Source organism: Falco peregrinus, chromosome 3 (assembly GCF_023634155.1).
Source record: "Falco peregrinus isolate bFalPer1 chromosome 3, bFalPer1.pri, whole genome shotgun sequence".
Taxonomy (NCBI): domain Eukaryota; kingdom Metazoa; phylum Chordata; class Aves; order Falconiformes; family Falconidae; genus Falco; species Falco peregrinus.
In genome coordinates this window covers 9086419-9100269 of record NC_073723.1, presented here as the reverse complement: position 1 = coordinate 9100269, position 13851 = coordinate 9086419, and the positions used below count along the sequence as shown (strand labels likewise).

The 13851-nt window shown below is 36.3% G+C and overlaps 1 protein-coding gene across 4 annotated transcripts in view; it reads right to left on the bottom strand.

Moving 5' to 3' along the window:
- CDH12 (cadherin 12) overlaps nucleotides 1-13851 on the bottom strand; it is a 220798-nt gene that overhangs the window by 206012 nt on the left and 935 nt on the right. The window lies entirely within an intron of this gene.

Sequence of the window (13851 nt, the reverse complement as noted above, 5' to 3'; positions counted from 1 at the left end):
TCTTTATTCTATCATCACAGCAACAGATTCCTCTCTCCTTTCATTCCATGCAGTCAAAGGAGTTAAGCAAAAGAGAGGGGAAGTATTTCCCTTTACTGACAGACTGAAATTTTTACTTTCAAAATAATTTATAACAAGCCCCTAGTACAAATTTGCAGTCTGATCATCTGACATTCAGTCACTGTTTGCATTTATGGGGTCACTGTTTTGGGGACCATTTCTCAGGTGCTGTTTCCCTGCATTCAAGAGTCCATTTTGACCCCAAAAGCATTAACTCAGCGAGCTCACATTTCTTCCTGTACTGTCATGTAAGATGTACTCTACACAAAATAAGGAACATCGACCTTGAAAGGAAATGGGGGGGTGGGGGTTTGGGGAGGATAAATAAATCCCACAACTAAACCCATTCAACAACCCAGACTGAGATCTAAGCTCTGTCAAAATGATTTCTTATTCCATTTTACTGAAGCAGTGCCATGCTTTATCACTTCTGTGTTCATGTCTTACAGCTGAGACAGCCCACTTGAATTGGTAAGTTGTTTTAGTTAAAGTATACACATGGTATTCACATTGGCAGTATGATTTAAAGGGGCAGACCATTTTGCAGGTGAAATACAGCCAGAGCTGCAACAGGAAGCTGAAATCCAAACCACTAAAGCACATGGAACTAATTGCTGTGTGTCTCACTCTGCTCCTTCTCTTCCCCATTTACAGAAACACTACAGTCAGTCTCATGACACGGGTGACTCAGTGGTGGAGGTGGCAGCTTTAGATCTTGCAGGAGCTTCTGCTGAAGACTCGTAATCTTAAGTAGAACTGGTCAGGTAATCTCAGCTAAACCTAACGTACTACTACTGTCTGTACCATTACCTCACTGCACACACATTTGTACACAAACTGCAATATAATGTGGACAAATGCTGAATTTGCCTCGTGACTATGAAATGTGCAGATGTTGAAAGACCCAGATAAATTATGACTATAAAAAAGGTGCTTTTCAAGTCACCAAAGTCCTCAGTTTACAACCAATAAAGTTTACACTTCGTTACACCTGCTCAGAAGTAGTCGTGTTTATTTATAGATATTTTTACAGAGGTGGGTTAAGTTGCTTAGCTTCTTTGGTCCAGTCATGGTGCTGCTTTAATAGGATAGATCAAGTATTACCATGCAGGCATAGACACATGTTTTTTAAAGCAAAAGGCTCTCTATTAAAAGTGCAAACCATAGCTAAAAAGGGCTATTTGCTCAAACAGCAAGGAAATGAAAGCCTTTTTCTTCTTTTGATTTACAAATAAGGAAATTCAGATCCAGAATGCTTGAAATGCCCCATAGCGCTGCTTAATTTTATTTTAATGTAATTGAAAAGTCTTATGAAGGCAATGTTGAAACTTGAGCTCATTTTCTATTACACTGCAGTACTGTACCAAACTCTATGCATTTCATGTAAATTAACAACATTATCAGACTACAATGAATCTAAACACTCCTCCATCTGTACTTTGTGAAATGTAAATAAATAAAAACTTGAAAGTAATGCAAATGAAGTCACTCGCAAAAGAGCCATAAAATTCAGAACTAGGTCAAAAGTGAATGCACTAGTTTTCAATATAATTTTGTCTTAGGTTTTAATGTTCACCTTCTTATGTTCTTGCTGCCAATTGATTATCTTTCAGTGAAGTTTACACGTTACCATTAAATGTTAATAATGCATAAATATTAAACAGACCATGGTAAAGTTAGCAACACTATAAATATCCTCAACCTCTGTAGCCAATACTAGAAATTACTAAGGTCAGTATCAATAGTCAGAATCATAAAAAAACCTGTCTTTCTGGAATGGATAGCAATAAACAATGGACAAGGTACAACTGTTATTTAATACAGCTATCTCTTCCTGCAGAAACGTAGAGAATGGGGGAACTGGTGTGAGGAAAGAAAGCTAAAACTTTTAAAACAAGACATTCCTCGATGTTTCATTATTTTTTTATCCTTTTGTCTGTATATAATACTTACAAAATGCTTTAACCACCTTAAGACATTGCATGTTCTGAACATCCTAGGGATATTTTGTTCTGTAGTTTGCTTAAGAAACAAACAAACCAACAGCCAAAAAGCAGCCCACTGCAGATCCCTGTCAGACAGGGCACTGTTAAAAAAGCAAAGACTTAAATGTGCATGGTTGCTATAGATTTCAGTCCCACTAGGTGACAACAGATAGCTAAAGTATACATGTGCAATAAGCTTTACACTTGCCCAAGTGTGCTAAATCATTGTGTTGGCTCAAATTTGTTTTTTAAGAGCTTTGTTGACTTCACAGCTGGTGAGTTGACACTTTCCATCACTCCACCGCTTGGCAACAGATGCCTCTTACTTATGCACAGATGCCGAGTATCCACCCAACCCTAACATTAGTGTTGTGTTTTGAACTAATTGGGCCAACACAGTTGTAATTAAGATTTGAATAATTAGAAAACTAACATGATTACTTTCACAATTAATCCTTATATAGTACTACTGTGTTCTTTTCGGTCTATCCTGCATAGCTCTCATTTCATCAGGTCTTCTAAATGCATCAGCCTTCTAAACAGTGGAATAAAATAATATTTTGCAGATAATATTAATGTCATTTTAGAGGGCTGCTTTCACTCTGATTTTAAAGAGTTACTGTATATAATTGGACTAATATTTCCTTTCACTACATTTTACCATTACATGGATCCCTTTACAACCATTACACAGGAAGAAAAAACATACACAAGAATGAAGAAAGATTTTTTTTTAAAACCAGCATGTGAGTATACATGGATTTAGTGTAATATAAAAGATCTTTAAGATGAGCTGATCTGATGCATCCTGTTGTACTCTTTGACTTGATGACTGTTTTAAAATGATGGGTGTTGAGGTGTAACTGTTAAGCAAGAGATTATAGCTGAGGGGAAAGGAAGAGTCTCTTTTAAATGGTGAGTCTGTCCTGTGGAAATGGCAACTGTAGGACTTGCAAACAATAGCAGATAGTCTGGTTCTAGAGAACACGTAAATAAAAGAAGAAATAGTAGGAAATAAACAATTGAAAAATGGATGTGATTAGGAAATGTCCATTCAAAGCATGAGGGGTGTAACGCTTTCATCATCCAAAGCATCTAAGGATGGATGAATGTGTAAACATCTCACGCTCTGGGTATTAAACTAATTTTAAGCAATGCTCAAGATTTATCTGACAGTAATATGCAAAATTAAGGTGTTCATGTACGTGTATGCTGACAGAAATGACAGCATTTCTTCAGATGCATTTACTATCATATACACACAATAGGAACTCTCTTATCTGCCACTAAAAATCACCACTAGTTAAATTTTCATTCTTTGGCATTACAAAGACTGAGAACAATAAAGAAAAAAAGATAATAGCTGTATAGGAATATTAATAAGAAGTAAGATTTAGAAAATGTACATTCTGTTTATAGAAAGTAAAAGATAAATCTTTTTTTCTTTGGCATTCTAGCTAATCTACACAGTTTTTGGCACAGTGCAGGAAGCTTGGTATTTTTGAGTTACAGATCACTTTTAAAGGTAAAAATATTTTTTTCACATGACAGCTATAATCTCAATTGTGTGTTACAAAAAAAGCCAAGGAAAAAGTTAAATACATACTATCTGCAGTTGGAATAAATTGCATCCAATTATGGGGAGGAGGGAGAATTTGTTGCAGGTATCCTCTCTTGAACTAAAGATTCATGTTTTCTAGTCTTCTCCAGGTGTTTAAAGCATATTGTTTGCACAGATACCTAAACTTGCTTTAAAGGGCATTTCAGGAACATACTTATCAGGGAAAGCAAAGAAACAGGACCAGGGAAGGAGGAGTTGTTCAAAAGAGTATATTAAGTGTTAAATGGCAGCAGCCAGCAGCAGCTCAGCCTCCCCTCAGATAGCAGAGTTCAGTTCCCCTGAGGCAGGAGAATGAGAAAAGGCTATAATTACTGGCTAGCATTGTTAGTGAAAATAAATATACCGCTTCTATATTCCAGAAGAAATACAGCCTCTTTCCCCACCAATTCCTTAATCCAAACTACAAATGCTGCTTTTTATGGATATGATAATCCCCTGTTAATATCTGACATAAGAGCAATTTGTGATCACAAAACAATCTCTTGTAAAAGTTTGAGTTAATTGTTGTCAAGACAGTGATTCATTATTTCCTTAGGCACAGAAAAGGGAATATGATGATAAGAAGCTGTGGAAGGAAACAGGATTCCCAGAAAGAAGTTACGCTAGCCCATTACCCTTCATTTGCTAAATGGGGACAAAATGAAAGAAGGAAACAATTTCTTGACCTGTATGTTGGGCAGATGGAGGACTTTTTAAATGTTGGGAAGAGAAACCTGTCTGTGGGCAACGTAGGGGGAAAAGGAGACAAACCAATATTCAATATTACATGGCAGAGAAGTATCAGCAGAGAACAAAAGTAATTTAATTGCTGATAAACATCAATTTGCCCAAGACAAAAAACTCAAGAGCTGATAGCATCACACAAGTAATCAAATCCTCACCTAAGTCTCAAATTGTCAGAGCTGCTGTACTGTCCAGCACAGGGCACTTCTTTGGCTTAATGACCCCTCAAAGAAGGAGCTTGTCTATTACTCAACATCCTGGCCACTGTATGACACTTCAGCCCCAGACCTAACCGTACAGTAGAAAACAAGATGTAATAGGTCTGAGGCTTTGGCATTGTTAAGACAGTCAGTGAAACTCCAAAGCTCTCATGAATGCTTATCAAACCGACATGCTGAGATCTTCTAATTCTATCAATCATAGCCAGCATACTTCACAGCCATACCCTGATCCAGCTCCTGTTGAAGTCAGAGAAGGTTAAATTGATTCCTCATCAAGGTTTGACTGTTCTCAAATTTAACTGTAAAACAGATTTTGCCAGTTATTGCTGTAGGTTTTGCAACTGTGTGGCAATATACTGAGCAGACTCCACAACATCTTTCCATTGTGTGGTTGGTAAACATGAAATCCATTTTAATAAAATTAAAGCCAGGTTATAGCTTTACTGTAGTAGGGCTGCTTTCCAATGCCTTCCATAAAACACAGTGTATTGTTTCAAAAAGGGTTGAATAAGATTATCTGATTATAAATCTCTTGTCAGTGATTATCAAATAACATTTGGTTTCGTAGAGAGCTTAAGAAGTTTTTACGGGTTTAGAATATCAAATTCCAACACGCATATGTTTATATTCTCATATAGAATTACAAGGTCATACTTCAAATGATACTTAGTTTCCCTTCCTGTGGCTGTGTTTTGCTTCAGTATCTGAGAGCTATATCATTTTGCATAATCAAGAAAACGAGTATTATAATTTTCATTTGTATTCCAAATTATATTCAGAACAAAAATAATGAATTAACAATGTTTTAAAAGTGATTACAGGGAAAGAAAATGTTGGAAAAGCCTAATGCATCATTATGTATTTGAGAAAAATCTGAAAACTAGAACAATATTTTTGATTACTAACACTTTCTTTTTTGACAGGAGATATTTCTCTGTTTCCTTGCATTATGTTTTACCTTGCATCCTACTCACAACATCCATCTTGGCTTTATGGCGCTCTCTGCCTTTTCAAATGTTTGGCTTCAGGGGTATTTATGCTACTAAACATTATATTTGGTAGACTTGCTTTAAAAAACACTTTCTTTTTTTATTTCCTGACAAGCTATTTAAAACATCACATTCATGCCTTATGTATTGCACTTTTAAAAAATATATCCATATATTCCATGAAATCTAGATCCGTCTCACCCAAATTTGTTTCTTTGCAAGAACTGCAATTTATATTTGGGGACATCATTGCTAAAGAGGTATGAAAGAGACATTTTCCAATACAAATACTGTAGTTTATTTCTACTAGGGAGGGGGAAAATTTCCTATCAGAAAATTTAGAAGAACAGCTCCTAAAATGGCTAGTTTAACTATGGACATCAGTAGTACCAGACCATTACAATTCACATTTAGAATCTGAAAAAAAGGAGGGCAGGAAAATCATACAAAGGATATAACCTTCAGCACTTGTATGTTTTATAATTTTAAATGGGACAAGCCATTAAGTTCTGGTTTTTAATTAATCATTTTTACAGAAGACAGAGACAAAAAGTCAGAGGCGGAGAGTAAAAGAATAATATATACTAAATTATGCTTTGAAATGATAAAAAGCTATTTCTCTACCATGGTATCTGTCCAAAGAATACCTAAAAAACAGCTGGTAGAAAGAGAAATGCCTGGTGCACCTAAAAAATGCATTCAAAAATGTTTAGGTAGATCAGTTTGTGTTTTGCTTGGTAGAGCCTGCACTGATGGAAACAACTGAGGTAGGCTGCATGGTGACCGGCTTCACTTGTTCTTTAACCAGTAAGACTATATCAAGTTAGATTCATTAAATCTCAGCTCTTAGTTCAATTAATCTCCTGTCACTAAGTATCTGAACAACATGAACCCAGTTCTTACCTAAACTAGGCAAAAGACATGCACATATTTAGAAATAGGTGTGAGAAATTCCATTCAACAGAAAATTATTTTTTACCTGAGCTAGCATCCCTAAGCATGTATCACAGAAAGGGCTGTACAGCCACCAGGCAATAAGAAATGAATGGTAATTCTGAATGTTCACATCCCCTTTCCAACCCCTCCACACAACTGTAACAGCAACATTTAGAAAGACAGTTAAGTGTGTGAGTTTTCGATTTAAAATATTCATGCTCATTGATCACAAATAGGGCAAAAAAATGTCATACAGTTATTACAGGAAAAAAAATGAGTTGATTAAAAAAGAGTGACCTTTAGAAAACATTTACAAAAAATGTCCATTGTTTGTTGGAAGATGCTCCAGGGAGTTCCAGACAGAGTGAAAAAAAAATAAAAATCTAACCAAATAAATATACAAATCCACCAAGTTTAAATAACAAGCTTGGAGAAAAATGCTTCCATGGGGGAAGGGGGAGGAAGTTTCTGATATTTCCTTTGTTGTTGGGGTTTTTTAACTTTACCTATTAAACACATCCAGATGCTTGCCCTGATGTCTGTGCTCCATTCTGCTATACATAGGATCTCCTCTACACCTTGGCCAGGATTACTCACGTTCAAGGCTGCTGGAACTCAGATTATGTCCTTGCCTGTTACATTTTGGCTTCAGGGTAAGAAAGACTGACAGGTAATTGTTATGTGCTACATCTGAAGGGTTATTCAGAGTAGGATTGAAGTCCATTGATGGACCTGAATTTAGTTGCTTACATGTTCTGTGCAGCAGATGAAGGACATTTCCATTCCAAACAATAACAAAAGAGAGGAGGGGGGGTAAGGGCATGAGGAGACACAAAGACAAATATAGAAGAAAGTGATGGTGCCTGGAAATTTCAATCGATTTACATGCAGTGAGGACCAAAAAATGGGATAGAAGTCTTTACAGTGAATCACAAAACCAGCAAGGAGAAGTGATGGTCTTTAAAAAGCACTGCAATTAGCAAGCTCATTTGAATGTTTTCCTTATCAGCACATACCTACTCCTCACCAGCTCTTAACCTCTGTATTTATTCTGACATACCAGGTATATAGCATTTTATCTTTATTTATTTGACATATGTCTTCCTTCAAGTGAGGCAGAAGGACCAAATTACCAAAATATCTGTTTTATAGAAAACCTGAACCCCACTGTCTAGGAGATCAGATTAAAAAAACCCAACTATTTACAAATGAGAGTAGGAAGCACAGTTGTATCCCAACAGGACAGCTTCTCAAACAGTAATAGAGAAAAGGGGTTCTTTATCGAAAGGCAGAGGGCTTTTTTTGGTTTTATTTTTTTCTTCCAACAGTGACAATCAGGACTTCTGTAACATTTGTTTAGAATTACAGCAAGGTAGATCTACGCTAGATAGGTTTACTTATGCACTAAATGAGTACTATTTACCCAGAAAAGGAATAAGAACTGTTACTTGTAACAGGGAATGCAATTAATTTATATTCCATTTACTATTTTCAACAGATATAGTTAAATACTCAAAAATTATGGTAAACAAGTACCAAGGTTACTATTAATATTTTAGGGAGAAATAAAAAGACAGTTAACAAGAAAAGATACAAGTTTACTAAATGGAAATGAAATGGCTTTTCCAGTTTAATGATTGAAATGTTACTTAAGCTTGAAGATTTTTTACAGAAATGTTGTTGCAACCAAATTTCAGTGAACTCAGATTTGGCAGAATGGTTTCACCATCACATATCTAGCAAAAGTACTGAGTAAAAGTCTGCTCAGGCTGTTCAAAACAATGGAAATTTTAGTTAAGAAATACTAGATTTTAGCTTTTCTTCATGCTACAAATATTCTTAGAAAACTGTAATTGAATTTTACTATCTGGTATATTTGTTCCACTTAACAGTATTGGGTTTATTTGCATTATTTTCTTAATATAGGAAAAATGAACCATGGGATAGAGCTTTTTTTTTTTTTTTTTCCTTTTAGATTACACACTGAACTAAATATAAAACATCTATGAAAGAGTGTAACATGCATGCACAAAATCAGTATGCCTGAGGACAGAATGCCAAGGTTATTCTTAATAAACTTTGTGATCTTTTTATAGGTTTCTGAGAGTTGCTTAAAGTGCCATCTCAACCCCATATATAGAAACACTGTATTCTACATGTATTAAGGATCCAAGGGGACTGAAGAACATAAGGGAGTGGTAAGAGAACTCAGAACCTGGGTCACCAGTTCAAAGCCCTGTGGGTAGTCGTTGAATTGCATAAACAAACTAAAAACTTTGAGAAATAAATAAATGGCCACCGACAAGTGTTCAGCAAATGTGTGTCTGCATTTACAATTACATTTAGCACTTGCTGGCAGCCTTCAGAGAACAGCAACTAAGAACCTACCTAACGCTTATAGACTTGAAATGACCTGTGTCAGAAAGCTGGATTTTGGGATCAGTGCTGGAGCACACTGTTGATCAAGAAAGGTCAAAAGTGCTTTCTGGAAAAAGAGTGGGTTTGCATCCTTATTTACCTTCACAGGTGGGGGCGGGTGGGGGGCGGTGGGGGTGGGGGGGGTGGGGCGGGGAGGGAAAAAGAAAAAAAGGAAAGTATTTCAAACATTTTTCTAACCAAGTTAGCCACAACTTTCTTTTGTAAGTACATTCAGTGTGCTGGACATAGTATTAATGTGGTCAATGAGTAAATGCATGCATCAAAAGAATAAAACATCTGATTTAAATTTGGAAACAAAGCCTATTCATCCAAAAAAACTGAGTATTTGAGTATTTATCATCTGCTTTGGAGACTGTTCTGAATATACCGTACTCTGAAAGTTGAAGGACAATGTAATTCTAGTATCTAAATTTGTAACTTCAAAACTTAAGTGGGATACAGCAATTTATTGTAAATCAGATGCTTTGATACTTCCTTGTTTTGAATCTCAGACCTATACATTTCTTATGAACGTTTCCATAAAAGTTTCCATTCTGAGCTTTGGCTCCCAGTCCGGGCCATTCAGGATAACAGCACAGAGATGAATTTCAGCACCCACAGACCCCAAATCACACTCTGCTGGGACACAGGACAGTAAACATTGTTTACATTATACATATGTCAACCAGTGTAGTCATTGCCTTAAAAAATATTGACAGCTGACACATCTGCAGCAGAAAGATGCCCCTGCAGCCCCGGAACTGTCTGGTGTACATCAACAATTCTGATGTTTACAGGAAGGCTCTTTTCCCCATCAATACTGAAATGATACATTTGAGAGAGACTGAACCACAGCTGCTCCTAAAGTAATCTGACCAAGTCACAAGATACAGTACCGTAGCTCCCATCTGGCTGGGAGAAAAAGAAGCCTCTTTAAATGATCCACTGCAATATTAGTATTGTAAAACATATGTCTTTGACTTCTGCTAAATACCAAGTCCAGTAATAAATATGGCGATGAACAGTTTGCATTTTATGTTGATAAAGAAATTATCTACATGAAAGAGTAGTGCCTCAGCCCCCGCAACTACCAGGCTTGAAGATTCAACATAAAAGCAGATTAAAGCTTTCTACCCTTCAGAACACCACTTCAGCTTCAAAACTTCGCTACAAAATTATTACCTCAACAAATATTCATGCAGTGACACATGCCAAACCCAATGCCTTCAATGAGTTAAATCTCTGCAAATCAAGTGGACGTTAGTGAAAGTTTCTATTTATACAAAGGAGGAGAAGGTCTGAAACTCATTCTTCAATATGGTGCATCTCTGAAGAAAAGCAATAAAAAGAGAAGACAGGAAAAAGCAGTAGCAAACACTACCTTTGCCTCTAAATCAACCAGTTATGATTCTGAGGAGTCATTCAGAAGCTGCAACTTTTCACATTGGCTTGAAAATGACAATGCCTTTGAAAGTATGCTGAAAACTTACATATTTGCAACGTATATACAAAAACATATGCTGCAATATATGTTTCTTTTTAACTGGAAGATCTGTGTTTGCAAGAGCGATGACATCCTGAGTTACCCGAGTTAAACCTTGCAGAGTTTTATTTCCATGAAGCAGTTAAGAGCATGCGATTTCTGCAGTGTAGACACATAGACTCTGAAACTGGAAACAGAACTGGCTCTTACTGGGCTAGCTACTTACGGTACGCTGAGATACTGTACACAGAGCCCCTGATGCAAAGAGCGTACAATCAAAAACAAAGTAAAGAAAAACGGGATAATGACACGGTAGAGTGTGGGAGCACATACATCCCATTCATGTGAGCACTGGAGTGTTTTCATGGGGGGGGGTGTCTGTTTCAATTAAAAAGAAAAATTTACACAGGTGTCCCAAGTGAGAAAGACGATGTCCTTGCAGCATCAAAGGAAGGAAGAGAATGGATATGAAAGTGATGAAGCATTAAATTGTGGCAGATGAAGAAAAGGAAAGGAATGAAAGAGGGAGAATGCTAAGAGGAACAGAATGAAAAGAAACACAAATCATTAGGAAGAAAGAGAAGCTATATAAAGAATGTGGTACTCAGAGGTGCAAGAATAGATTCCCAGGAAACAGACTATGATAATAACAGCAGGAGGGATGACAAGAGTCTGGTGGGACACAGTGATCTTGCTATGAAAGCTGATGGTAGTTTTCCAATGCACGTTAATAACCCAGGCCTTGAGAAGCCTCCCTTTCTGGTAAAGCAAATATATCTTTGATAAAGAAAACTGGGGAAACTCACAAACACCTGAAGTTTATTCTATCTCACTCTCACCCTATCCTCTTGAAATGGCATCATATCTCTCTTCACCTTACATTAACTGGATTATTAAATATAGTCGTCAACAGTGGTTTTCTTTTTCATATATGTCCAGCACTGGTTTAGCAGGATTGTTCCTTGCTGCTCTATGGTTGGTTTTATGTCAGCTATGACAGCTCCCTTTGCTTTACCCCTTTTCAAATCTCAATTTAATAAATTTCCTTTAAAAAGTTCCTAAAACATTAAAGCATTATCATCAAACACTAATTTTCAGTGGAGTTGGGTCAGATAGTATTCATACTCATCTGTCGGTAATAAGGAGATGTAGCTAGAGGCAAAAAAAATTAACACTGAACTCAAAGAACTTGAAATATCTGGAATGCAGCTGAACTTTGCATACAGCTACATATGTAATACTATTTGATATGGCCTTAGAGTTAAAAAAAAAAAAAAAAAGGTCCAGAAAAAGGAACTAGGCTATACTGACATGTCTTCCACTGCCTTCCTGTGTAACCTATGTTCCTGTGTTTAACAAGTCTGAAAAGCTTCAATGAGTCAGGTACCCCAAATTATTTGTTTAATGAGAAATGGTATTTCCCATATTGCTGAAGTCACTTTTGGACTGTCACCACGTATGAAGAAACCAATAATCCACCAATGGAAGAGATCAGAAAATAATTATAGCATTATTGTCTATTTTTATCAAAACACGAGGAAGCCCAGCATTTCCCTGTATTTTGTGAACTGTCATATCATACAATCTCTGAGGCTAGCATACTGGAAAGTAAGTGCTCTTCACTTAGAAGCAGATAGAACATCTGATCTTGTAAAATAATAATAGAGATGTAAGTGCATTTTAAGACTTGTTTAGAAACCCACAGACACACTGCCATGAAAGCGTGATTTATTTATTTTTTACTTACAGCAACAGCTTTGTGAGACAAAAGGGGAACAAAGCCATCACGTCAAATAGTGTAGTGTTTGTAGTCAGTCCTTGTGAAAGACTGAAATGGAAGTTTTGCCATGTGTATGTAACTTGAATGTCTGCAACTGCAAAGGAATTGTTTACACTATAATTTTTTCCATGCGGTGCATTAAGTTATTGTCTTTTGATTTTTTTTAATGAATAGTCTAATGTATATTAATGAATACTAATTATGCCAAGATATCATTTCATGAAAGAAAAAAAGTGAAGACAGGTATAATGGAAGCTGATTTGTGCATTGAAATATTTCTGCCTTGGTCAAAAATTGCATCTCTGGGTAGAAACACAAAACTTAGTAAATGTCATATAAATGCAACGTGAAAAAAGTAGCAAGCCATATGTTACACCAAAATGAGGATCAGTGCCTATAACTACTTCCAAAACCAACCTATTTTAGAAGAAAACAGTGAACCTATTGAGTCACCATATAAACAAGCACGACTTTCAGAAATAATTTTTAAGAAGGTAAATATACTGATAGGTAAAACTGTTTTTATGTCTTAATATTATTATGTCTTAATAATATTAATGTCTTAATACATTCCTGCAAAACTTCACATCATTTTCCCATATGCTTATGTTTTTGCAACAAATAGAATGTGGTATTTCTCACTGAAAAAGCTAACAGAATAAGTAAGAAATCTGCAGGTAACCAACAATTCCCCAAATTGCCTTTTTTTTTTTTTTTTCTTGAGGAAGGGTGGAGTGGAGTGGGAAAGGGGCTTGGTAGGTATTTTTGGTGAAAAAAATGCGTCTCCATATTAGGTAGCTGAGCTTTTAATGCAATATATATTGCTATGAATTATATTACCAGCATTGGATGATAATCAGCAATACAGATACTTAATGACAGTAAACCGTATCTGCTGAAAAAAGCTGTCCAATTAAGCCACACTTTTATAATCTACCTAGGAGTTATATATCTGTTTAAGACAGCAAGATTTGAAATAAGTTAACTTTCCATTGAACTGTTTTCCCTATAATGACAGATTTTTAAACACATTATGTTAATTTTTGTGGGAAACAGAAAGAACATGGCCATGTTTAATACAATAGACTTTAACTTGGTCCCTTACAGTATTGAAAAGTTTGGGCTGTTTACTAGCTCCTTAATTACGTCCCCTGACAGCATGGCTATTAAATGTGAACTTGACTCAGACTATCAAATTCAGTTCACTTTAGGCGTTTTAGGATGGATACGCCACAGGCACACCAGGTTATTTAACTAATTCCAAGCTGTGCAAGCATCTCTCACTTTTTCATATTAATCATTTAATCTTTCAAGACAGCCTCCCTCATGTACTCTCTCATTTCTTTGCAGATAAAGATCTTGAAGCACCAGTCTATTTCTTTCGATGCCACACTTTCTATCACCCCATGAAAAATACATCCTCTCCCTCTTCAATCCAACACTACTCCCCCCCCAGCGACTACCAAATTAATTTTCTGAATTTTCTGGCCACTCGTATTGAACTAGCACCCCCACTCACCCTTATCCTCTTCCTGAACTGCTAATCCTGCAAAAACAACTATCCAAACCCCACCAGCCTCCAAGCATAACACACACCAGTCACAGCCCTCACTCTGATGGTAACCTGGAAAGCTG